We start from the raw sequence: 26,533 nt of genomic DNA, 5'->3' as shown, positions 1-26,533 counted from the left end.
TATTTATTTGAGAGCGACAGACACAGAGAGAAAGACAGATAGAGGGAGAGAGAGAGAGAATGGGCGCGCCAGGGCTTCCAGCCTCTGCAAACGAACTCCAGACACGTGCGCCCCCTTATGCATCTGGCTAACATGGGACCTGGGGAACTGAGCCTTGAACCGGGGTCCTTAGGCTTCACAGGCAAGCGCTTAACCGCTAAGCCATCTCTCCAGCCCCCTATTCTTTATTTTAAATAATTTTCTCAGATCTGTCCTCCAGCTTGCTACTTTCCTCATTTATTTACTTGCAAGAAGAGAAGGAGAGAGAGAGAGAGGGATGGAGAGAGAGAGGGAGAATGGGTGCACCAGAGCCTCTAGCCACTGCAAACAGATTCCAGACACATGCATCACTTTATGCATCTGGCTGTACATGGGTACTAGGGAATTAAATCTAGGTTGTTACCTGGTCATTAAGCTTTGAACGCAAGTTCCTTAACTACTGAGCCATCTGTCCAGCCCTTTCTCTTTAATTTCTAACGTATGCCTTTTATTACTTTAAAATTTATTTATTTATTTATGAGATAAATAGATAGATGTAGAGAGTGAGCATGTGTACGGATGTGCCAGGGCCTCCTGTTGCTGCAAATGAACTCCATATGCATGTACCACATTGTGTATCTGGCTTTATGTGGGCACTGGGGAATTGAATGCTGGCCTGCAGGCTTTGCAAGCAAGCACTTTAAGCCTCTGAACCATCTCCCTAGCCCTTATTTTACTTTTTAGTTCATTGGATTTTTTTTTTTTTTCTTTTTGAGGTAGGGTTTCACTGTAGCCCAGACTGACCTGGAATTCACACTATTCTCAAGTTGGCCTTGAACTCATGCAGATCCTCCTACCTCTACCTCCTGAGTGCTGGGATTACAGGTGTGCACACCACCACACCCAGCTTTCCATTGTATTTTTTTTTTTTTAAGACTTAAAGATATTTTCTTAGATTAAGAGAAGGAAAGAGAAAAGAAGGTGTAGAGAGCTCCTGGCACGTGGAAGGCAGGAGGGTTAGGGAACCCATGTGGGAGTAGTGAGTAGTTGCCTCCCCAGTGTCAGCCCAGTTGGGTTGAGACAAGGGGCTTACAGAGCAGGGACCTGGAGCTTCAGGAGAAATGAACAGCCAAAAGAGTGCTCCAATGTATTTTTTTTTAACAATTATTATTTTACTTGACTGAAAGTGAGAGTGAGAGCAAGTGAGTGAAAGAGAGAGAGAGACAGAGAGAGAGAAAGAGGAGAGGGAGGGAAAGAAATGGGCACATCAGGACCTCCTGTCTCTGCAAATGAACTCCAGATGCATGTGTCACTTTGCATATCTGGCTTGATGTGGGTACTGGATTACTGAACCCAGGCTTGCAGGATTTGTAAGCAAGTACCTTTAACTGCTGAGCCATCTTTCCAGATCTCCATTGGATTTTTAAAAAATTTTTATTAGCATTTTCTATGATTATAAAAAAATATCCCATGGTGATTCCCTCCCTCCCCCCCACACTTTCCCATTTGAAATTCCATTCTCCATCATATTACCTCCCCATCACAATCATTGTACTTACATATATACAATATCAACTTATTAAGAACCCTCCTCCCGGAGCCGGGGGTGGTGGCGCACGCCTTTAATCCCAGCACTCGGGAGGCAGAGGTAGGAGGATCGCCATGAGTTCAAGGCCACCCTGATACTACAGAGTTAATTCCAGGTCAGCCTGGACCAGAGTGAGACCCTATCTCAAAAACAAAAAAACAAACAAACAAAAAAAACACAAAAAACAAAAAACAAACAAACAAAAAGAACCCTCCTCCCTTCCTTTCTCTTCCCTTTATGTCTTCTTTTTAACTTACTGGCCTCTGCTACTAAGTATTTTCATTCTCATGCAGAAGCCCAATCATCTCCATTGGATTTTAAAGTTGAACGATTGTGCCTTTTCATTTGTAGATTTCAATATTTTGTTTTTATAATTTCCTATTGATTGCTAATGTTTGTGATTCAATTTATACATGATACATAAGTGCGTAATTGTCTATAGGTAGCAATTTAAAATGTTTGAAACATTGAGTCTCTTATCTCTTTGTTGTTTTGCTGATTCTTACTCATGGTGATTTTTCTGCTTTGGATTTTGTGTTTTGATTGGAATCTCATACTTGGTTGATCTTAATGTATAGAAAACCTAGAGACTTAAATTAAAACTGTTAAATTTCTGAGCTGGAGAGATGGCTTAGCAGTTAAGGGGCTGGCCTGCAAAGCCTAACAACACAGGTTCAATTCCCCAGAGGCACAAAGTGGTGCATGTATTTGGATTCGTTTGCAGCAGCTGGAGGTCCTGGTGTGCCCATTCTCTCTGTCTCTCTTCTCTCTCTCTCACTCTGCTTGCAAATAAATAAATACATAACAACAGTTTTTTTTTTAAAAGATGTTTATTTCTGTTTATTTCAGGGCTTGATTATAGTCTCTGGTGAAATTCGTTTGTCTTATTTTAACTCCTATTTCTTAGTCATGAGTAAGGAATTGTTGATATTCACATTTATCCCAAGGGCAATGCTGTTCCTTACTGATGCTTACAGCTTATTACTTTAAAAAATTATTACATTATTATATTTATTGAGGAAAGTAGAACCAAGGAAAGGCAAAATGGCTAGAGATCCCATGTGTAGGGCATGAAGAAAAAACTGTGGAAAGAAAAAAGAAAGTTCAAGGAGTTCTTGCCGTGTTGGGAGCTGGAGGGAATAAAGAACTCATGCGGAGAGTAAGGACTAGGGGCCCTTCTGGCTAGGTCTGGGCTGGCTCAGCCCAGGCCCGGCCAGAGGGAAAATCTCACCCACAGCTAGAAGTTCCTAGGTGATCAGAGGGACACAGAGCTACTTTTTTTTTTTTTTTTTAACCTGTTGGTTTTCATTGCAGAGCAACAGGAGTAAAAATTAATAGAATAGGTTAGGCTGTACTATTTTAATCTAAGTGATTAAAACAATTAAAGTTATATTCTAATCCACACAATACCTACTGTAGCTCAGAGTAACTATATGCACGTGCACATCCACAGTGCCCCCATCCTCCTTCATTGTACGGTTAAATGCCTTGCTTGCTTTGTTCTTCTGACTCCCCCACATTAGTGTGAGGCCTCTGACTTCATTTTATAAAATACAGAGAGAGCATAGAAGATGACTCACGAAACCTTCATTCTATCAACTGACAATGATACCAGCTTGCTTATATTTAATTGGCCAGACCTAGTTCTGTGATTTTTCTAGCTGAAGAAAGCTGAGAAGTACCATCTTCTACATGCCCACAAAGGAAAGAATCAGATTCTGGTGAGCCCTAGTAATGTTCTCTGTCTAATAAGTTAGAAGCCAGTGCCCATTCTGCAGGGCATCAAAAATTATATTTTAAGTAGAATTTAGTTATTCCATGAGAGAGCCTCTCAAGACTGTCTAGTTTGCTCTGTTGGGCCAGAAGTTTCCAGGTCAATCTTATATTACACTAGGATTTGAAAATCGATAAATGTCACAAATGCTACTTTGAGTTTAAAAAACCTAATTGACTAATGGTTATGAGCTGCTAGAAATAAGGAGACAATAATTATTTTATTTACATTTTTAAATTTAATGAAATAGAATAAAGCAGATCTGCATTTTAGGCAGCACAGAACAGTGACAGTGTATGTGAATATAAAGGAAGTGATATGGGCTGGAGAGATGGCTTAGCAGTTAAACGCTTGCCTGTGAAGCTTAAGGACCCCAGTTTGAGGTTCGATTCCCCAGGACCCACATTAGCCAGATGCACAAGGGGGTGCATGGGTCTGGAGTTCGTTTGCAGTGGCTGGAGGCCCTGGCGCGCCCATTCTCTCTCTATCTGTCTCTTTCTCTCACTCTCTATCACTCTCAAATAAATAAATAAATAAAAATGAACAAAAAATATTTAAAAAAATAAAAAAAATAAAGGAAGTGATATGAAAAAAATGTGGGTCAAATCAAAAGTAGTGATGTTCAGAAAATTCCATAAGGTGCACATGCCTCACCTGTAAGCCTCTGAGGCAACTGAGCATTTTCAGAATCTTCTTTGAGAAATATCCTGAGAAGTTCTTAGGTGAAGTCATGAACTCTAGAAGGTTTAGGATGAGTAACAGTGGAATTAGTTCTTTGAAGTTCTAATTAAAATTGATTTAGTTAGTCTTTTCTTGATTTTACATGGTGCTATAATATGGAAATTTCTATCTATCTATGTATCATCTATCATCTATCTATCATTTATCTACCAATTTCTCTGAAATAAACAGAATTAAGAAGCAGAATAAAGCATGTCAATATTAACAAAGCTAATTGATCTATTTTACTCCAGGCCCTAGTAAGGGTTATTATGATCTCTGTCTTTGTGACTACTGTGAGTTCCAGAGGTTTGAATAATTGCTATGAATGCAGCTGGAAGAAACAAGTTCAATAGGAAAGAAATCTCTTACATCACAACACTATTATGGAAACAAATATAGAATTACTAGTGTTTAAATCTATTTTCAGGATTTTAAAATTACATGGTGCATGAAAATGCTAAACTTAGAGAAGCCTATGGAGGCTCTGTTCCCTTTGTCTGAGCAGCTGCCAGGGGCTAATGATTATAATTAATATTATTATTGTTAATAATAATAATTAATAGGAGTGCCTTCTTAAAGTGAGATGCTTTTAAAAATAATATTGAAGATGACAAAATGAATATCATTTGTCCCCTTAATAAAGTTTAAAGTTGTAAAACTACATCATAATGATTATTTCCTATAAAACACAGCCCACTTTAACTGGATTATTTCCATTTCCTCTAGCCAAAATAGTTACAGAAAAGAGTTCTGAAAAATGTTTCAAACTCTTTGGTAGAAGATGTGTTATGGGAACAGGGGAAAGGTATTATTACCCCAACACTGGCATAGTGACAAGCGCGAACACCTGTTTGCTCATTATGTGACTTTGAATTCGCTAGAAGTCAATTTTACTTCTGAACGATTACTTAATTGATCCTTGGAATTTAAAGATACTTTTTTATTTTACATGATAACTATTGGCATAGGATTCTGTAGATACCTGGAGTTCTGACCAACAAAAGGAGAAAAGTTTTTTTTTTTTTCTTTAGCATTTAACTGTGTTACAATATTAGCTATCATAAGCTACGCCATAGGCATGCCTCATAGGGTACTATAGTGTGTGAAGTGTAAAGCTCGTTCCATCTCACCAACAGTCATCCCAGGAAGCCACCAATGTTTGATGCAAGCAGCTGAGGCTCAGAGGAGCTAGGCGGCAGTACAAGGTGTGTGTGTACCTGGGTCTCTCGCAAGTGAACCCCAGATGCAGGCAAACACTTTTTGTGGTCAGGTTGATGTGGGTGCTGGGGGATTGAACTGAGGTTGGCAGGAGTTGTAAGAAAGTGCCCTTAACCACTGAAACATTTCCCCAGCCCCTCTATTTTTATTTCTTATGGTTTTGAGGATGGAACTCAGGGGCTTATGGTAGCTATGAAGTGCTCTACCACTAACCTACATGACTAGCTCTCGTCTTACCTTTTTTTTTTTTTTTTTTCTTTCAAAGCAGGGTCTCACTCCAGCCCAGGCTGGCCTGTAAATTACTTTGAAATCCCAGTCTGGCCTCAAATTCATGCTATCCTCCTACCTCTAGTGTTGGGATTAAAGGCATGTGCCACCACACCTGACTTCTTCTTTTGCTTTTTATTTTGAGACAAGGCCTTGCTAATTTACCACGATGGCCTTGAAATTACTCTGTAACCCAGGCTGACCTTGAAGTTGTGATTCTGCCTCAGCTCCTCAATAGTGGGATTACAGGCCTGTACCCCTATGCCTGGCTAATTCTTTTCATTTATTTTTTTCTTTTCTCTTGTTTATTTTGCTTTATTAGTTTTTCATTTTATTGATTACTTCTTACATGAGTTACATCCAGTTTCTCTAAATAGAAGATCAGAAGATAAGCATACTGATTTGGATTGAGAATAAAAACTAGTGATAGACCTTTCTCTGTACCTGGCTGAGCAAGAGTCACCATCATGGGAGTTGACATCTGTCACAACAAGGATGGGAAGTTTCGCTGCAAGGAGCCCAAGAGCCTGAACATCTACCTATGGTTGCTGGTCAACCTCTACACATTTCTGGCCAGATGAACCAACTCCACCTTCAACCAAGTTGTGTTCAAAAAGGTTGTATGTGTGGTGGCGCACACCTTTAATCCCAGCACGTGGGAGGCAGAGGTAGGAGGGTCATCATGAGTTCGAGGCCACCCTGAGACTACATAGTGAATTCCAGGTCAGCCTGGGCTAGAGTGAGACCCTACCTCAGAAAACAAAACAAAACAAACAAACAAATGAAAGATTGTTTATGTGTCGCACAGACCGGTCTCCCTTGTCCCTCTCCTGGATGATTCGGAAAAGGAAGCTTCCTGGCCGGAGAACAAAACAGCTGTGGTCATGGGGAAGGTCACAGATGACGGGTATGTCTTAGAGGTGCCCAAGTTTGAAGGTGTGTGCCCTGTGGGTCAGCAGCTGGCCTGCAGCCGTGTCCTCAAGGCTGGTGGCAAGATCCTCACCTTTGACCAGCTGGCTCTGGAGTCCCCAAGGGTCGTGGCACTGCGTTGCTGTCTGGTCCTCGGAAAGGCCAGGGAGGTGAATGGGCATTCTGGTGAGGCCCCAGGAACCAGGCACAGCCACACCAAACCCTATGTTGGCTCCAAGGGCTGGAAGTTTGAGCGTGTCAGAGGAAGGCGTGGAAGCCACAGCTACAGAAACTAACTATCCCAGATTTTGTCTTGTTATTAAAAAGTTTTTGGATGGTGAAAAAATAATGATATAAAACAAATGTTCTACATGTACCTGACGACAACTTTAGACAATGTCTTACCTCTTTCATATTCCTTCAAAGGCAGAAGGCAATCAGTTCTATGGCTTGGGGCCACCAACGGGGCTAGCATAATAATTTTTTGGGGGTGGTGGTGGAATCTACACTTCACATCTCTATGTCAGTTTCGATAGCAGTGTCACTGCCTCTCCATCAGCAGATTTTCGAGGTCACAACTGCTCCATCATTGGCACTCGGGTAGATGCTGTCACCAGGAGCTTAACAGTGACTATGGGAAAGGCAGCATTTGTAATAGCAAGGTCTCATGGTAAACAGCCTAACTCTAATCCTGGAAGGGACATTGGCATTGCTCATATGGGTACCTGCCCATATTTCCAGTGGTTTCTCAAGTCTAGAATAGTGGGAAGCCCAATGACTCTGATCATAGAGGGTCAAGAGAAAGAGGAAATGCTTATGAAGTAGTACTCAGTGCACGGTGTCACCTCATTCAGTCTCTAAATCAAAATCCGTGATTCTCACTTGATAAAGTGGAAAATTCCATTTCTGAGGAGTCAGGTGGCTTGTCCAAGGTTTCCCAGCTGAGACTGACTCAGGAGTCACCCCAGATTTTACCCCAGGGACCAGCTCTGGGCCCATGTGCACTTGCCTGGTTCCCATGGTGCTGCTGGGCAAGCAGAAAGCACTTCTAAAGCTCCTAGGGAAGGTGGCTTCTGCAGTGAATGGGCTGAAAGAAGGCTTTCACTGGAGCTTGACAGGAAAGAAGAAGCCAGAATACTCCCTCTCTCTTCTCTCTGTCTGTCTCCATGGTCTGTGGTTCCACCTTGCACGATGGTCCAGCATTATTGAAAACCGATTCTAGTCATTGCCTTCCTTTTACTTCTGGATGGTGGAAGGTTGCGCTGTTTGTGTGTTGGATTTGTTATTAATCCCAGATCGCTTCACTTGTATCTTGTATCATTTCTATCCCTAGATACTGCATTTTATTCTCCAAAACGTATCTCTGGTTTTCCAACTGGATCTTGGACTCTATTCAAAGTTTATTTGAGGGCTGGAGAGATGGCTTAGCGGTTAAACACTTGCCTGTGAAGCCCAAGACTCCGGTGCAAGGCCTGATTCCCCTAGTCAGATGCACAAGGGGGCACACGCATCTGGAGTTCGTTTGCAGTGGCTGGAGGCCCTGGCGTGCCCATTCTCTCTCTCTCTGTCTGCCTCTTTCTCTCTCTCTGTCTGTTGCTCTCAAATAAATAAATAAAAATAAATAAACAAAAAAAGGTTTATTTGACTCAAAATTTGATATATTTATATCCTTTGTCTTAAGGCCTCCAAACTTCTCCCTTTTTCGTTTTTTTATTTGTTTATTTATTTATATGAGAGAGATCGAGAGTGAAAGAGGGAGAGAGAGAGGGGGGGGGAGGGGGAGGGGGAGGGGGGAGAGGGAGAGGGTGAGGGAGAGGGAGGGAGAATGGGCGCGCCAGGGCCTCCAGCCACTGCAAATGAACTCCAGATGCGTGCGCCCCCTTGTGCATCTGGCTAATGTGGGTCCTGGGGAATGGAGCCTCGAACCGGGGTTCTTAGGCTTCACAGGCAAGCACTTAACAGCTAAGCCATCTCTCCAGCCCACTTCTCCCTTTTAATAACTGGCTTCACTTTTGTTTTTGAATGTTTTGTTTATTTTTATTTATTTGAGAGCAACAGACAGAGAAAGAAAGAGGCAGATAGAGAAAGAGAATGGGTGCGTCAGGGTCTCTAGCCACTGCTAATGAACTCTAGATGTGTGTAGGTCCTGGGGAATCAAGCCTCGAACCAGGGTCCTTACGCTTCACAGGCAAGCACACTAAGCCATCTCTCCAGCCACTGGCTTCTCTTTTTGAAAGCAGGATTACCTTGTTTTGCTTTCCCTTTCTCCCAGGATTGCTTGAGGATCTACAAGGTCATGGAGGGAAAGTCTTTGTGGTTGAAGAGATGCATGATTCACATGTGTTTCTATCATTGACAGTCAGTCATGGAGCCATGTGCCTACAGTCTTCTGCTTGTGGAAGCTCCTGTGAGGCCCTCACTGCTTTTTAGCTGTGTTGGATGTGTTTTGTACAATTCAAAACTTAAGTCTTCAGGTAGTTCTAAGATGCAGTCAAGGTGAGTATAAAACCACTGCTTTACATCAGTGTCTCCCAAAGTCCCACTGAATCAAAGATTTCAGGGAGGACCCCAAAACTGTGCTAACAAGTTCTCCAGGTGAGTCAGATGCCCACCAAAGCTTGCGTGTGGCTGCGTTAGGCATGCCTCACCTCTACACTCTACTCTACCCTCTGCTCTCCCTCAGCTGGCAAAGGGGAGCCTCTTGACATTGCAGCCACAATTCCTCTTGCCATTTGCTCTTCTAACATGAAGCTAATACCTGTATGGAATCCCAGCTGTTGCTTCTAGCAGATATACAGGTGGATACTTGTGCAACACCTTTCTATGAAGCATACCTTGCATGTCAGAAACTGTGCAAAGCCCTGAGAGCACGATGTTTGAAAGAGGAGATGGTCTACAACCTCACCGATCTTACAGTAGGAGGCTCAGATGAGCTGCAGAACAATTCAAACACTTCCTGCTAAATGCTGTGAAAGAGATCTTGCCTTAGTATGTTCTTAAAAACAAGAATAGTAATATTACCACTTTGAGACTCTCAGGCACAGACCTACCCATAGTGGATTTTCATTTCCATATTATGAAGCTAAAATTCCTGCACACTGTTTGACAAAGGAAGAACTAGCTCAGTAGATATGTATCAAAAAGGCTATGATGGCGGGTGGCTGGAGGGATGGCTTAGAGGTTAAGGAGTTTGCTGCAAAGCCAAAGGACATAGATTCAATTTCTCAGGACCCATGTAAGCCAGATGGTGCATACATCTGTAGTTCATTTGCAGTGGCTGGAGGCCCTGGCGTGTCCTTTCTCTTTCTCTCTCTCTGCCTGTTTCTCTCTGTCTGTCTGTTGCTCTCAAATAAATAAGATAAACAAAAAATAAAAAAAAGGCTATGATGGCTTTGGAACCTCCCAATAGGGGCGGGATGCAAATGGGGCCTAGTAGAAATTTCTACCGCTAGAGTGGTCCTACCACTAGGTAACTCCTCAGGGCGTTCTCAGGTCAGTAGTAACCTCAGATGGGTCTGCTTTGTTAACCCCAAGTCTTGAAATTGGTAGGCAAGGCCTCTGACTTCATACTGAACTGTCGTGGAGAAGACATTCATTTACTTGGGTAACAATGTCCTTAAAATAGACACAGGATTTGGGACATTGATTTAGAGAAAGCCGGCAATTTGGGAGTGGTAGTGCCAGCTCTCTCCACAAGAGGGCGCCTATAATCCTTGTTTTTATTTTCTATCTGGGAACATGATTTGTGTTTTCATCCTGCCACAAATGATACACAGGAATGATTTATGTTTTGCTGTGTGTGGACCTTATTTCATGTAGCTGTGATGGTTCTATTAAATTCCAAGCAGTTACAGCTCTTTCCTTTGGAGTATTGGGATGCAAGGTTAAGTCGCTAGAAAAACATGGGCTGTTTCTGTTAACAGCCTCCTTATATGAGCATTATGTTGTTTGGGTTATCTGTAAAAGTATCTTCTTCATTAGTGCCCATGAACAAGATCTGTCAGTAAAATAATAGTTTCCAAAATATGTCTCTACATATTTGAAGGAATATTTACATAATACAGAAAACAACTGGTTGATTCATTTAAAGTCATGAGACAATTGCATGACACATTTTCTTATTACAGCACTATGGAGACCTCACCATGAGCAAGTTGAGACCTGAGTAAACTGGCACCTTTTCAGTGGCACTCGGGAATAACAAAGGGGCTCTCTGTCCCAGAGGTGGGTCTAGGTGTAGTGGTGGAGGCACCACAGTTAAGAGTGGGAGAAGTGAAGCTGCAAATTAAAAAAAAAAACCCAAACCAAAAATCAATATGGAATTGAAATATGAAATTGAAAAATAAGTAATGAACTATGGGGAGAGAGAGAAAGAGAGAGAGAGAAAGAGAGAGAGAGAGAGAGAGAGAGAGAGAGAGAGAGAGAGAGAGAGAGAGAAGTTTTAATGGCATGGAACAAGACTATTGAAGAGTCTGGGGTGCAGTATACTGGCGCATGGATCAGAGTTTTGACATCTTCTGCTTTTCGAGAAAATTTCATTTCTCCCTCTCAGCCTCTGTCCACCACAACTTTCTTCTTCCCAAATGAATGTGACATAGGGGGAAGGGACATTCAAGGTTAGCTTTTCAATTTCAGAATAGCTTTCTGCAAAGATTAGAGAGAGTAGTCCTTCTAAGACAAATGATTTTTGTTTCACCTTACTGCAAAGTCTCTTTTCTCACAAGAGAAAGAGGAATTGGGGAAAGAAAGAAAAAAAAAAAAAAAAAAACCCACAACAAAACAATTTTCTGGTTACTCTGTTATGTGTAAGCATTTTCTCTAAAATACAGTGGTTACAAATGCTCAGCCTTTAATGTGACCCTGCGCCCACAGGGCTGATTGAGTCGCCCAGCCTGGCTGTGAGAAGATGTGAAGGCTGGGCTTATTTATGTCCGTGGCTGTCATCAACAGAGATCATGAATGAGAGGGATGTGCGGAGCCCTGAGCGTTCCCAGGGTGCTCTACGTTGGGTCATTATCCCGGGGTAATTGGCGTTCAGAGGGTAGGACCTCTAACGAGCTGCTTCTGTCCCCTAATGGGTGGGAGCCTGGAAATTAGCACAGCGCCTGCTGTTCTACATGAGTGACCCGGTCTCTGGAGCTGCCTGGTCCCTCCAGGAAGTTTTCCACAACCACCTCATGGTCGCCGCACTAATGGCAACGATTACAGAATGGCTTTTTCTCTAAGACCCGTGTGCATCACTTAGAGACTAATCTCATTGAGCAACGACAGGCCGGCCACAATGTCTGGGTGAGAGAGACCAGCACTTTGGTGCGTTGGGCTAGATGTGGTTGTACCTCTCATGGTGTCTAAAAGACGCATAGGGCTGTATGACCCCGTGCCTGGTGCAGAAACAAAGTTGGGATGACAGGCGAAGGAGTATCCAGCACACAGCCTGGGGCAGCCAGGGACCTCGGCGAACACTTCCAGCGGAAACACAGAGGAGCAGAACACAGAAGAGGGTCACAGAGACGGGAATCCACCCGAGGGTTGGACTTGCTCTAGTGGTGAGTAAGAGCTATGTAATTTTATTTAAACAAGATGCTTGGGCTGGAGAGATGGTTCAGTAGTTAAGGGTGCTTCCTTGCAAAGCCTGATGACTAGGGTTCGATTCCCCAGTACCCATGTAAAGCCAGATGCACAAAATGGTGAATGTGTCTGGAGTTCATTTGCAGTGGCAGGAGGCCCTGGCACACCCATACTTACCCCCCCCCCCCACCATGCCTCTCTCTCTCAAAAATATAAAAATAGATTTAAAAAAATGTAATAACTTGATTAAAAAAATCATTCTTGGGTCTGGGGCTATAGCTTAGTGGTAGGCTGTTTGCACAGCATGCTCAGGGCCCTAGATTCCATCCTCAACACAAATTAAGACAAAATGTCTTGAGGTGGTGAGGGATAGACAAATTACTCTGATGGTTTGCAAACTGTGTGTATCAAAATGTCACATGGAGCGAGCTGGGTGTGGTAGTGCATGCCTTTAACCACTGTGGCTTCAAGGCCCATCCTGAGGCTATATAGGGAACTCCAGGTCAGCCTGGGCTAGAGTGAGACCCTACCTGAAAAAAAAAATCACACAGTAGTATTTAATACTTAAAATTGTAAAGTACCAATTAAAAATAAAATATTTGCTGAAAATAATAACCAGGTTCCCTCATAGATCTCGCCACACATGTGACGGCAGTGGTGTTGCCAGTCCCTGCCTGGGAGAGCCCCCCACATGAAGGCTCATAGCGAGCCATGCAAATACGGCTTGATTTTACCTTACGTCAGGATGACTCATGGCAACATAGACTAGACCCTAGGAGGACAGGGACTGAGGTGACCAGAGAAGTAACCCCACGTACAAATAGATCAGGTAGCTCCATCTCAGCAGTGTATCTGCAGAGGGTCCATCCCAAGAGGCCGGTTCTTTTAGATTTTGCATCCTCGGCCTCTCCATTGCTTCATCGTAGTCCTGATCCTGAGGAGAACTTGTGTTATTTAGTCATTAGTGCTCTCTCTGCATGATGTGATTAAATGATTTTCACCTAATGTACATATTGTTAAGTTTTGCATAATACGAACACAAGGAATATCTTTTGTGTGTGTGAAAGACATAGGTATGGAATGAATTGCAAAGCATATGTGGTGTGTGTGTGTGTGTGTGTGTGTGTGTGTGCGCGTGTGTGTGTGTGTGCGCACGCACATTCTTTTTCTTCCATTGCCGTGGTAGAATGCAGGGCTTTTTGCATGCTAGGAAAATGCTCTAACTACATCCTTAGCCTGAAAATTATTTCTGAATATAAAACCAGATAAAGAAACACAAGTTAGAAGACTAGGTAGATTTCAACATCCGTCCTTTCCTTAAGGATGACTGGTTGACTGAAGCCTGGCCATTCTGTGTTAGAAAAAGGAAACTGAGACACTTCGGATTTGTTTTAGCTGTTTTGAACTTGTGTATGTATGATTTATCCGATTAGGAAAGCGAAGGTGAAGAAAGGGAGCTGACCTCAGATATATTAGTGTCAGAACTCTTTCCCCATGGTGCTGGAGGGCTGTTTAGGACTTCCTGTGTGTGTGCCAGGCAAGCACTTGCCACTGATGAGCACTCATACACCTACTGTCTACGAACCTACTGAGCGTTAAAAAGTGTTTTTGCTATCATCTGTAGGGTTAAACACTTGTTTCAGCCAAGGTATGCAGACAGAGAAATTGCTCATAAAATATAATTTCACTGGAAAATAATCCCATAGTCGGTCAGAATGAGGAGCCAGTACTGAATTCAGCTTACAAATGACCAATTTAATGTATATTATTTGTGCATGAAAATAATTGTAGGTGCAAAAGGGAGGCTACCTTTTCAGCAACTGGCCTTTGGTATGCTGGTGAAACAATGCCTAGTCAAGTTGGGTCCTGTAACATTCACCCTCTGCTCTGGCTTGAGTCATTGTAGCGTGGGGCTTTAACAAGGAGGAGGTGCAAAGGAAGACTTCAGTCTTTGCCTTCTTTGAAAGAAGAGCTGTCTCCTGACTGCATTTTACTCTTATTGCACAATTTAGAGGCAGCAAGCAATTCATGAAGTATCCATTTCTGCCGTGAAATGTGGGCTGTGGTTTCCTGCTTATTAATCTTATTTTTAAAACTCTCTGCCTAAGACTTGGTAAAATGCTTGTTCAGGGAGTTCAAAAACTCTCCGTGGGACTAATTTTTTGTTGTTATTCCTCAACTAAAATGAGAGTTTGCTTAAGACGGTCATGGCTCCTGTGGTGATGCAGCAATCTCAAGTAGGCGCAGGAAGCGAGACCCTGCTCTCTCTGTGTGATCTTTGGGTTAAGAAACAAATACCTTACTTTGAAACCTCAAATAAATCCTTTCTTTTGGAGAAATAGGGAAAAATTCAGTGCATTTGGTAAACATTCTTACCCCATTGGTGCATGGTGGCACTAGTGGGGTGCAGACCTGCGTCCCCTGGAAACTTCAGCACATGAGCAGGATGGTGACCCCTGGCATCCATAAAGCTGTGAGGACAGTGTGCCAGTGAGTGGGACAAACAAACATTCGGCAGTTTCTATAACCCATCATGAGATATGAAAACCAGAGAGTATACATTTTTTAATTGAGTGCATTTTTGCTACTCAATAAATGTATAATAATAATAACCATCACATTTTTATTAGACACTACACATTTATGAGCAAGCTTGGTGGTCTCTTTGGGCATCTGCCAAGGTCTAATGGAGGCTTCATAGTTGTTCAAATTTCTCTTTTAGGTTTTTCTCATTTAAAAAAGAATAATTTAAAGAAGAGCAGCAAACCTACCTAGGATACCAGGAAAATGGAAGAAGTAACTTTTATCTTATCTGAGGGTCAATCTACTCCAGCTTTACCAAGTCAAGGACATTCTTCTAGAAATCTCAGTGCTGTATAACAAAAGTTGAACGGAAAATAATCACTCATGAAGGAAAATAGAAGTGTTAGTTTAAATCTTTAGTTTAGGAATTGGTTTCTGACCCAAGATTCAACACTTGTTGACCTGTAATGCCAAATAGTGTGCTTCCTCACTAGGAATGGCTCAGTTTGGCACAAAGCCACAGCCTTGCTTTTTAGAAACCAGAAATGAATCATGGTTGTTCTTGTTATAACATCAAGGCTCATGAGCATAAAGTATCTTGAATGAGTGAGAAAAGTTTGGAAAGTAGCCCCACAAATTATTCTATGAAGCTTGAAAACTCCATTATGTTTAAGCAGAGAGCTATAATGTGTACTCAAATATCCTGATAATCAGCATAATTGTGATCTGCTTTTTGACATGACACCTAAATTGGTACACTTGTCAGGTAACTGGATCTGGAACATCATGGCTGAGACAGGGACATCTACTCAGCCCATAAACAAATCCTTATTGAACACTTAGCACAGCCTAGCTTCCCTTCCAGAGATCTGGTTCTGTTGTTGAACAGGACCAACAGACTTGCATTGGCAGAGCTTACATTTCCGTGTGTTGGGATGCACATCCTATGGAACAGAAAGTTACAGGAACTCTGGAAAGCAGTGTGAAGTTGAAAGGTAAGGAAAATGAAAGTGAAATCAATAATTAGTGCCACTTTGCTTGGGAAGATACCGTTGAAATAAGATTTATTAATGACATTCAAATATGTGAAGGATTGTTATCTGGGGGACCATCTCCCCTTGAGGACAGCACAAAATAAACCAAGTTAAACACGACGAAGTCTAACCTTAAATATGTATCAGGATGATGAGGTCTAGGGTGCAATGTCAATGGAAGGAAAAACAGAGACAAATTACATAGTGTCTTCCCTGAAAATGGTAGTTTTTATTTTTATTTTTATTTTTTTAGAAACAGAAGTAAAGGCTTAGTGCCCCTTAACTGAAATTCTTGGGGCCAGAAATGTCATAGGTTTGGGAGTATTTACATATGCATAATATACATAACGAGTTATCTTGGGGATGAGATCTAATTTTTAAAAACAAAATTTATTTATGTTTTATGTATACCTTGCACAAATGACTTGGAAGAAAATTCTAAAACAAATATTTTAAATAATTTAATGTGTGAAATAGAGCTTCATCACGTGGAATTTTCTAGGAAAGTTGGGGCATCATAGTAGCCTCAGGAAGTTTCAGACTTTAGAGCATTTTGTATTTCAGATTTTTAGATTAGGGATGTGTATCAGTTCCTTTCTTGTGGCTGGGACAAAATATTGAAGCAGAAGCAACTTATGGAAGTAAAAGGGTTTAATGACTTACAGTTTTGAGAAGAAGTTATTTTTTTAATTTTTAGGATATTTATTGGTACTTTTTAAAAGTGCTAATGTTCAAAATCAATATAATAGTTTCATAGGAAGTATTTAAGAGGTACTTTAAAAAGTCTCTTTCGGGCTGGAGAGATGGCTTAGCAGTTAAGCGCTTGCCTGTGAAGCCTAAGGACCCCGGTTGGAGGCTCGGTTCCCCAGGTCCCATGTTAGCCAGATGCACAAGGCGGTGCATGCGTCTGGAGTTCGTTTGCAGAGGCTGGAAGCCCTGGCGCGCCCATTCTCTCTCTCTCCCTCTATCTGTCTTTCTCTCTGTGTCTGTCTCTCTCAAATAAATAAATAAAAAAAATTTAAAAAAAAGTCTCTTTCATGTGGTCATTAAAGACACTGAAATATTTTATTACTTCTTTTTCTGGGAAAAGCAGAAGTTCAATCATTTTCATTGGGGAGTTGGTCTTGGCATACATAGGAAAATACTAGTTGAATAAAAGATAAAAACTAGGACTGGGACTGGGGCTTGAGAAATGGCTTAGCAGTTAAGGCATTGGCCTGTGAAGCCAAAGGACCTAGGTTTGATTCCCCAGGACCCACGTAAGCCAGATGCACAAGGTGGCACATACATCTGGAGTTCATTTGCAGCAGCTGAAGACCCTGGCCTGCCCATTCTCTCTCTCCCTCTCTCTCAATCTATCTGCCTATCTGCCTCTTTCTCTCACTCTCAAATAAATAAAATAAATAAATATTAAGAAAACTGGGACTGTAGGGATTGCTCAGTGGTTAAGGTACTTGCCTGCAAAGTCTAATGACCTGGTTTTGATTCCCTAGTACCCATGTAAAGACAGGTGCACAAAGTGTTTGCAATAAACAAAAGAATATAAAAACTTAAATAGCAATATATACACAGATACATAATTTTATATAGTTTAAAACTAAAACAATTATATAAAATAATCATTCTAATAACTGAACTTAGAATACTTAAAACTAGGTTGAAATTAGCATGGATGAGATAGTATCAAAACCAATACAAGGACCCAGGTTCAATTCCCCAGGACCCATGTAAACTAGATTCACAGGGAAGTGCATGTATCTGGAGTTCATATGAAGTGGCTAGACGTTCTGGCATCCCCATTTCTTCTCTCTCTCTCTGCCTCTATCTATCTTCGTCTCTTTCTTTCTCAAATAAATCAAAAAATTAAAAAGATTTATGCAGTACATTTTACTAGTTCATAAGGCAAAGCATTTTTCTCCATATATATATATGTATAGTTGTTTCAACTGAGTGATACATTTCCCTCACACTATTCCTGTTTTCTTTTCTTTTCTTTTCTTTTTTTTTTTTTTTTTTGAGATAGGGCCTTATTCTGTAGCCAAGACTGACCTAGAACTTACTATATAGTTCAGGCTGGCTTCTAACTCACAGCAATCCTTCCCTTACACAATTTCTTGTCTTTACTATTATTATTTGGTTTTTTGAGGTAGGGTCTCACTCTAGCCCAGGCTGACCTGGAATTCACTCTGTATTCTCAGGGTGGCCTTGAACTCACGGCAATCCTTCTATCTCTGCCTCCTGAGCACTGAGCGATGGGATTGAAGGCATGTGCCACCACACCCGACTTCTTTTTTTTTTTTTGTTAAGTGGATTTTAAAATTTTTTTTCACAATTTCATACATGTATACAGTGCATTTTTATTCCCCCACTTACCTTCTTTCTTCCCCTTTCATCTTTCTTTTTCCCATTAGTTCCCCATCCTGCTTTAATGCAGGGTTTATGTTTTTTGACCCACTGATTTAAATTAGGATTGCTTGCATAATCATAGGTGGGAGGTTATTCACTGGAGAGTGGACAATCCTCCAATGACTATTGCATTAAATGACATGACTTGCTTGAGGGGAAGTTTTTTTTTTTTTTTTTTTGTTTTTGAGGTAGGGTATAACTCTAGCCCAGACTGGCCTGGAATGTACTATGTAGTCTCAGGCTGGCCTAAAAAATCATGGTGACAAGGGGAAGTTTTATTATCATGGTGGGAAATTATGGCAGGCCAGAGTGGGAAGCTTGTGTCACATGAAAGAACAGGAAGCAGAGAAAGAAGAGCAGGAGCAGACTGTAAAACCAGAAGGCCTACCTCTAGCTGCATGCTTCCTCCACCAGGGCTCTACTTTCTGAAGGGTCAAAATCTTTCCCAAATAGCACCACTTTGCTGGGGAGTAAGTGTTCAAACATATGAACCTCTGGGTGACATTTTAAATTCAAACATCTGGAGGCTGCTGTCCCTTCTTCCCCAGTTATGGTTACTAGACCATTTTGGTGTATGTGATTATGGAGGCTGAGAAGACTGGAGATCTGTGTGCAGCCAATTGGAGACACAGCAGAGCTGATTGTATACTTCTGGTCTGAGCCAAAGTCAAGAATTAGGACAGCTGAGGATGTTCAATTTGAGTGTCAAGGCACAAGACCAGTACCAACTCAAAGAGAGGCAGACAGGCAGAGAAAATTTTTTCTTTCTCAAATTTTTATTCTGTTCAGTCTTCAACAGATTGGATAAAGCTCATCCATTAGAGAAGGCAATCTGTTTTACTCAGCATACCAACTTAAATGTTAATTTTATCCAGAAATACCCTTAAAATACACATAATGTCTGACTAAGTATCTGGACACTTTATAGCCTAGTTAAGTCAAAACATGAAATTAACCATCATAGTTATGAAGAATTTTTAAGCTTTGTTTATCTTTAAAACTTGAAGCAGCTGTAAACTTATTGAACATAAGTAACTAGTAAGTCACTGTATTGAAATATGAACATATACTAGCACATAATCATGGATACAGATAACAAATGTATTTTGCATCTAATGTGTAGTAAGTCATCATATTGAGAGATAAACATATACTAGCACATCATCATGGATACAGATAGCAAGTGCATTTTGTACCTAACATGTAAGTTGGTGAGTGGGATTACACGTAGGGAAAATGTTTCTTGTCAGAAGTAATTAATATAAGATCCATTCATCACTTTTAGGTGTGTTAAATGTAGATATAATGTATGAGTTTATAATGTACATTCATATTCTTTCCTAAGATGTATAGTCAATGTGTCTCCCAGAGTATAAATGTTTGAATGTTCTTTAAGTGAAATCTCTTAAAAGTTAGGAGGTACTGAGATGTCATCTAAGGTGGTACAGATGTGAACACAAGTTTGCATTAGGGCTTTGTGAGGCCAGTTTACCCCCTTCTACTCCATTTGCATGGCTCTACTACTCGATTGGCACTAGATGTCTAGCATTGTGACGAGCAACTTGAGGCCTGGAACTGGACCCAGGATAGTGCTGGATCCATGGCTTCTAGTGCAGGGATGAGCCCTGAGTAGAAGTTTAATATGTGCTTCTTTGAGCTGAGCATTACAAACAGGAAGGTAAAGGCTCCTTATGGAGAATGATGTGAGAGTTAATCTTCATTGTCAAGTTGACTAGATTTAGAATCACCATAGAAACATATGGCTAAGTGTACTGTGGTTTACTAGGCAGGGAAGACCCATCCTGAATGTGGGCATCGACATCCCATGGGCTGGGGTTCTGGACTGAACAAAAAGGAGAAAGTCAGTTCAGCACCAGCATCATGACTACAGATGCCCCACACTTCTGCAGCCCTACTTTCTCCACCATGATGGACTGTACCTCAAACTGTGAGTCAGAATAAGGCCTTCCTTAAGTTGCTTTTGTCAGGTGTTTTGTCATAGCAAAGAGAAAAGTAAGGAACTAAGTAGATGGCTCAGTGGATAAAGCACTTGTAGCAGAAGCATGTGTACCTGACTCTGGATCCCCAGATTTCATGAAAAAAGCCAGAAGCTGTCATGGGCTTCTTTAGTGTCAGCACACTTATGGCAGGGAAAGAAGTGGAGGCAGAAGAATACCCTGGCAGCTCCTGGGCCAGCGAGCCTGGTGAATGGAGCAGTGACAAGTACAGTGAGAAGCCCTGCTTTAAACAAGGAGAATGAGACACTTCCTCAAGTAAGGAGAATGAGAGACCCTGCCTCAAAAATGGACTATGAGACCCTCCCTCAAACAAGGAGAATGATAACCTGCCTCCGACAAGGAGAATGAGACCCTACTTCATAGGAGGAGAATGGAACTCTAGCTCAAACAAGGCAGAAGGTAATACCTGAAAGTTGTCCTCTGACCTTCACAAGCATGCCGTAGCACTGTGTTGCTGTGTGTGCAGTTACTTTTTGTTCCTAGACAAACCGCAGACCAGAAGCAGCTTATGGGAAGAAAAAGGTTTATTTCAGGCTTATAGAATCCAGAGGAAATACCATCAGTGGCAGAACTGGCTTATTTCCATAGATGCAAGCATAAAGAGAACACCAAACAATCGGAAAATACAACAGCCAGAGCTCCAAACTGTTCTTTACACCAGGAAGCCATACCATGGTGCTTTGAATGTAAATATCCCCTATCACCTCAAGAGTTGTTTTTAAAAATTTTTTGTTTATTTTTATTTATTTATTTGAGAGCAATAGACAGACAGAGAAAGAGGGAGAGAGAGAGAGAATGAGCGTGCAAGGGCCTCCAGCCATTGTACATGAACTCCAGATGTGTGTGCCCCATTGAGCATCTAGCTAATGTGGGTCCTGGGGAATCAAGCCTCGAACTGGGGTCCTTAGGCTTCACAGGCAAGTGCTTAACTGCTAAGCCATCTCTCTAGCCCCACCTCAAGAGTTTTTGATCAAGCTTCTTACATAAGTCTCTGGCAGGCAGAGGCCTGCTGGGAGAGGTGGACCTTGGAATGGAACCTAGGTCTGTCTGAGCCAGCCTGAACTCTGACCCTCCTCTTTTTCTGTCTGCTGTAGATGATGAAGAAAGCCAGCTTCTTCCACCATGATGAAGCTTCCTCTGGAAATTGTAAGCCTGAAATAAACCCTTTCCTCCCATAAGCTGCTCCTAGTTGGGTGTCTGTCCTGGAAATGTGAAGGTAACTACAACACAAACCTTTCTTTCATGATGGACTTCATCACTTCAAACTGTGAGGCAAGTTAAACCCTTCCCCTCTTAAGCTACTACTTGTCAGGTATTTCGTAATAGCAATAAGAAAATAAGTACAGACAATTGGTACTGAAAAGTGGGACTGCTCGTGTGGTAAATCTGACCAGGTAGTTTGAAGGCCTTTGGAACTGCTTTCCTAGAGGAATATGGAAGAGTCTGGGAGCTGCAGGCCAGATAAGTGCTAGAATGCTATAAGCAGAGTTTGATGAACCATTCAGGTGGATGATTGGAAGATCAGAATATCGAGAAATGTGAGCAGTGGAGGCCCAGCTCATGATATTTCAGAGGGGAACAAGGACTCTTTCAGGAACTGGGTAGGAGGCCATTTATGGTATATTCTGGGGGGAAAAAAAATCTGACTCTATTCTGCCTGTGTCTATAGAATTTGAGTGAGGCTGAGTTCAGGAAAGCACTTTTTATTATTTTAACTATTTTTATTTATTCATTTGCAAGCAGAGAAATAAATGATATATATGAATGTATATATGGAGAGAAAGAGAGGATATATGCTACTGTATCTGATTTTATGTGAATACTGGGTATCAAACCAAGGCTACTAGGTTTTGCAAGCACATGTCCTTAACCACTGAGTCAGCTCTTCAGCCTGTAAGCCTTAATTCAAAAGTCTTGGACTAATTTGTTTAGTGGAGCAAATTTTAAGACAGGTTAACCTTCAGGCTATGGCATGGATACTGCTCACTGCTCTTATTCACTGTGAGAGAAAAACAAATGGAACAGAAATATTTGAACAATGTACATTTTGATGAAGAAAGGAGCACTGAGAAAATTTAAAGTTTCAGACATGGTAGGTGCGTAGCAAGTGGTTATAATTGTTAAAGAATCTGGAACTACTTAAGAGAAACCTTATGCTTTAAATTGGGACAATAAGAAAGGCACTTTGAGGGCAAGATCCTACCTATGGAAAACTTTTTGTGAAAATGTAATATCATTTTAAAGGAGGGAGCCTAAACTGAGAATGCTGATGTAGGGGTTCTTTACTTGAAAACAAGTTCCCAGGAAAGTGTTTCTTAGGCATCAACTTCATGACATACAAAGACTTCTATAATTGCGGTCTAAAGGGTTAGGGTTAGAGCAGCAGAATTTGATAATATTGTCCACAGGGCGCTGGTTTAAGCTCTGAAGGCTGAGCACTGTGTGGCATGGTTGGATTCCCTGCAAGAAGGCCTTGAGAAGCCATTGCATGAAACTGAGAAGGTAAAGCCCTAGTTTCAATGTATATTCCAAGATGTTAGAGATGCCAGGATGGTTTGGCATTTCCTTGGGCAAGTGGCATTCATGGAATATATCCACCCCAAGAGAGAGGTTACATGTGCTGCAGGCACTGGCAGGGGTGGGCTACCTGATGCTGTGGAACCCAAATAATTACATGTGGTTGTGCATATTCCAGACATGGAGTTACAAGATTTGGTATTTACCCGATAGGGTTCTGGGCTAGCTTTGGCCCAATCTTTCTTGCCTATGACCTCCATCTCTACCTTTTGAAATGGAAATGTTTACTCTGTGCCATTGTATGTTGGAAGTATGCAATTGGGCTTTCATTTTACCAGGTGTTCACAGTTAAAAGATTGCCTTGAACCTCAGAAGAGACCTTGGGTTTTTGAACTGTGTTGGGACTATAAGGAATATGGAAACTTTTGAAGTTGGGATGAGAGTATCTGTATTATGAAAATTTGTGAGCCTGTGGGGACAAAGGGCTGAATGTTGTGGTTTTAGTGTAGAATGTCTCCTGTAGCTTACGTGTTTCAACATTTAGTCTGTTTTGAAGGTTATAGAACCTTTAGGAGGCGGAGCTTCATTATAGGAAGTGGGGGTCACTGGGCATCCCACTTCATGTCCACTCTGCTTCCTGATTATGGAATCAATGAAAAAACCAGCCATTTTATACTTGTGCTGCCGTACCTTCCCTTTCCGAACTATTAACCAAAATAAACTATTCATTAAGTTGCTTTTGTTAGGTTTTTTTGTTGCAGAAATGAGAAAAATAAGTAATATGTTTACTAAATAGTAATTGTGAATTTGTTGGCTACTTTCTTATTTATTGTTGGCTAGTTAAAGTAGAACATCCCACATGTTATTGGGGAAATTCAGTATTCTTGGAGAGTTAATGCCCAGGTCAGAGAGACTTTTGTTCAGAAGCACTTCTTTCTGATTGGCACCAAAGTCTTTAATCTCAATAGCTTAGGTTTTCTCTGGAGTTGAGATTCTGGCCATGGCCACCAAAGTTGATGATGAAATAGCTGAGTGGGTCAGGGACCTTTTGCTGTTGGCTCAGCTGGTTGGAGAAAGTAGGTCACTGTGTGTGTGTGGGGGGTGCTCTTGAAGGGGATATCAGGATTCTGAGAGTTATCTCCCTCCTTTCCTATCTTGCTCTCTTTCTCTCTTTCTGAAGTTGAAGCATATTTACCCTGTGGCATCTTCCTCTATATTGTTAAGCCGATGGTCACCTGGTGTGGTGGTTTGAATGTATGGCCTTATAGACTCAGGCTTACAAATTGAGTTGTCAATGGGCAGATACATACAGGGAAAGAGGTATGATGCTGCAGGAAAGATCTTAAGTCCAGTCTTTTTTTTTTTTTTTTTTTTTTGGTTTTTCGGGGTAGGGTCTCACTCTAGCCCAGGCTGACTTGGAATTCACTACGGAGTCTCAGGGTGGCCTTGAACTCATGGCAATCCTCCTACCTCTGCCTCTCGAGTGCTGGGATTAAAGGAGCCACCACGCCTGGCTTTAAGTCCAGTCTTAAGGTGTGTGGAGAGCAAATTGAGCTGTGGCAATTTTGTAGTGCTGTCTGTTGGTGATGACTGTCTACTTCTTCAGACATTGATGATGTTCCCCTGAAATTTATAAGTCTTAAATAAACCCTTTCCTCCCATAAGCTGTTTCTGGTTGGGTATTCAGTAATGAGAAGCTGACTGCAATTGAAAATTGGTATCAGAGAAGTGAGCTATTATTGCAATGAATTTAACCATGTGGATTTTAGTCTTTTGGAACTTGTGTTCTGGGGGAATATGGGAGGCCTCATAGTGAGGTAATCAAAGTTTTATGGACTAGTCTGGTGTGAGTTTGAAAATTCTAAATGCAGACAGAACTGTGAACCATGAAGGCTTAGTTTATGAACTTTTTTTTTTTTTAATTTTATTTTTATTTATTTGAGAGTGACAGACACAGAGAGAAAGACAGATAGAGGGAGAGAGAGAGAATGGGCGCGCCAGGGCTTCCAGCCTCTGCAAACGAACTCCAGATGCGTGCACCCCCTTGTGCATCTGGCTAACGTGGGACCTGGGGAACCGAGCCTCGAACTGGGGTCCTTAGGCTTCACAGGCAAGCGCTTAACCGCTAAGCCATCTCTCCAGCCCAGTTTATGAACTTTTAAAGGTGGGAACTTTGTTGGAACTGGGCTATTAGTGTAAAGGCTGGCTGTGTTCCTTTACCTGTGCCCAGACAGCTTGATGAAGGTTGAATTTAAAGTAATGGACTGGTGTGCTTGGTGGAAGATATAGAACAGAAAGAAGTTTAAAATTAAAGGCACAGTAGCTGGTTTTAGGTTACTGAAGATGCAGTTGTTAAGCAGGTTACCACCATCAAGGGTGGGTCAATTATTTTCCTTTGAAACAATGGAAATGACAACCTGAGGGTGAGAAAGGAGATTGAAAAGAGATGACTTAAGTGAAGAATTCTAAAGAAGTAATCTGCTGTTGAAGGTCAAGGTTTATTCCTGCTGGATTTACAATTTGGCTATGTCACACACCTGGTGCTGGTTTTGGAAGCATGAAAAATTCAGGGAAGTGGGTCATGAAGTGCACATGGTTCTAGGAATGTGAAGCAGGGATAGCTCTCTGTATGGAGGCCCAGTAAGGTCATTGTATGATAACGTTGTTCCAGTCACTGCTGAGATGCAATAATGGGAACCAGGGATAAAACCCTGTATTAAGGGCCAAATAAAATTGTATGAAGGTGTGAAGATGGACCATGGTTTGCATGTAGACCCAAAGACATTCTGGATATACCAAGACTGTAGAAAGGCTGCCAGCTGGAGGGACGGAATTTGAAATCTGGAGACTTTCATCACTGGATATGGATGTTGGACTTGAACTGCAGATTCTTGATGTTTGCCATTTGCCTGTGGGTTATTGATTTGGCATTGGTCCAGTCTTTTTTTATGCCTTGTTGCAATGGAAATGTTTACTCTGTGCCATTATGCGTTGGAAGTATATAACTTGTTCTGATTTTATAGGACTCACTGTTAAGAGACAGTCTTAAATCATAGATGAGACTTGGAACTTTTGAACAATGTTAAAGTTTGTCTAAATGCAGTTTGCATTGTGAGATGTTCTTGAGTCTAGTGGATTAGGGGCAGAATGTGGTGGATTGAATTGATGGCCCCATAGACTCAGGTTTACAGTTTAAGTCTCCAGTAGGTGGAGCCCTACAATTTGGTAATGTTATGTCCCTGGGGACAGCTCTTAAGTCCAGCCCAGAGGTGTGTAGAATACAGTATGAGCTCTGGCAGTTTTGTGGTGTTGGCTGTTGGTGCTGTCTCTCTCCTTGGATATATGGAAATGAGCCAGCTTCTTCCGCCTTTGATGGTGTTCTCCTGGAATTTGTAAACCTGAAATAAACCCTTTCCTCCTATAAGCTGTTTCTGGTTGGGTATTTGTCCAGCAATGAGAAGCTGACTGTAACACCTGGAGAATTCTATAAAAATATGCAGTGGTAGCCTGGCCCTGGGAAAATCTGCAGAGAATCTTTGAGGGCGGGACTGGCTTCCAGATGACTTTCAAGCCCAGTCACGTTCGCAAATCTCTGGGTTAAGAGCAGGTAGAGAAGACACATCAGACAGAGAAACAATGGCATAATCAGCATAAACATCACCTCACACCTCAAATATTTATCATTTCTTTCTGTTGGGAACCCCTAGACTCTTCTCGTTTTTCATAGAATACATACTAAATTATTGTGAACTGTAGTCCTAACAGTGTGCTGGCGATTGTATATTTTAAATAAGGATCTCAGGAAGCTTGTGGGTGAGGTTCTAGAGCTTCTTGTCAGTGAATAGTAGCATAGTAGGAACGTATTAACCTGCTATCTATGTTTTTTTTTTTTTTATGTAGGGTCTCATTCTAGCTCAGGCTGACCTGGAATTCACTATGTAGCTTCAGGGTGACCTTGAATTCATGGCAA

General features: G+C 41.6%; 1 pseudogene; it reads left to right on the top strand.

Moving 5' to 3' along the window:
• The first annotated feature begins 6,055 nt into the window (after positions 1-6,055).
• On the top strand, positions 6,056-6,793 carry LOC101615596 (annotated as a pseudogene).
• Positions 6,794-26,533: the final 19,740 nt, after the last annotated feature.

Source organism: Jaculus jaculus, chromosome 7 (assembly GCF_020740685.1).
Source record: "Jaculus jaculus isolate mJacJac1 chromosome 7, mJacJac1.mat.Y.cur, whole genome shotgun sequence".
NCBI classification, from domain to species: domain Eukaryota; kingdom Metazoa; phylum Chordata; class Mammalia; order Rodentia; family Dipodidae; genus Jaculus; species Jaculus jaculus.
Note: the sequence above shows the minus strand (reverse complement) of the source record. Positions and strands in the feature narration are given on the sequence as shown.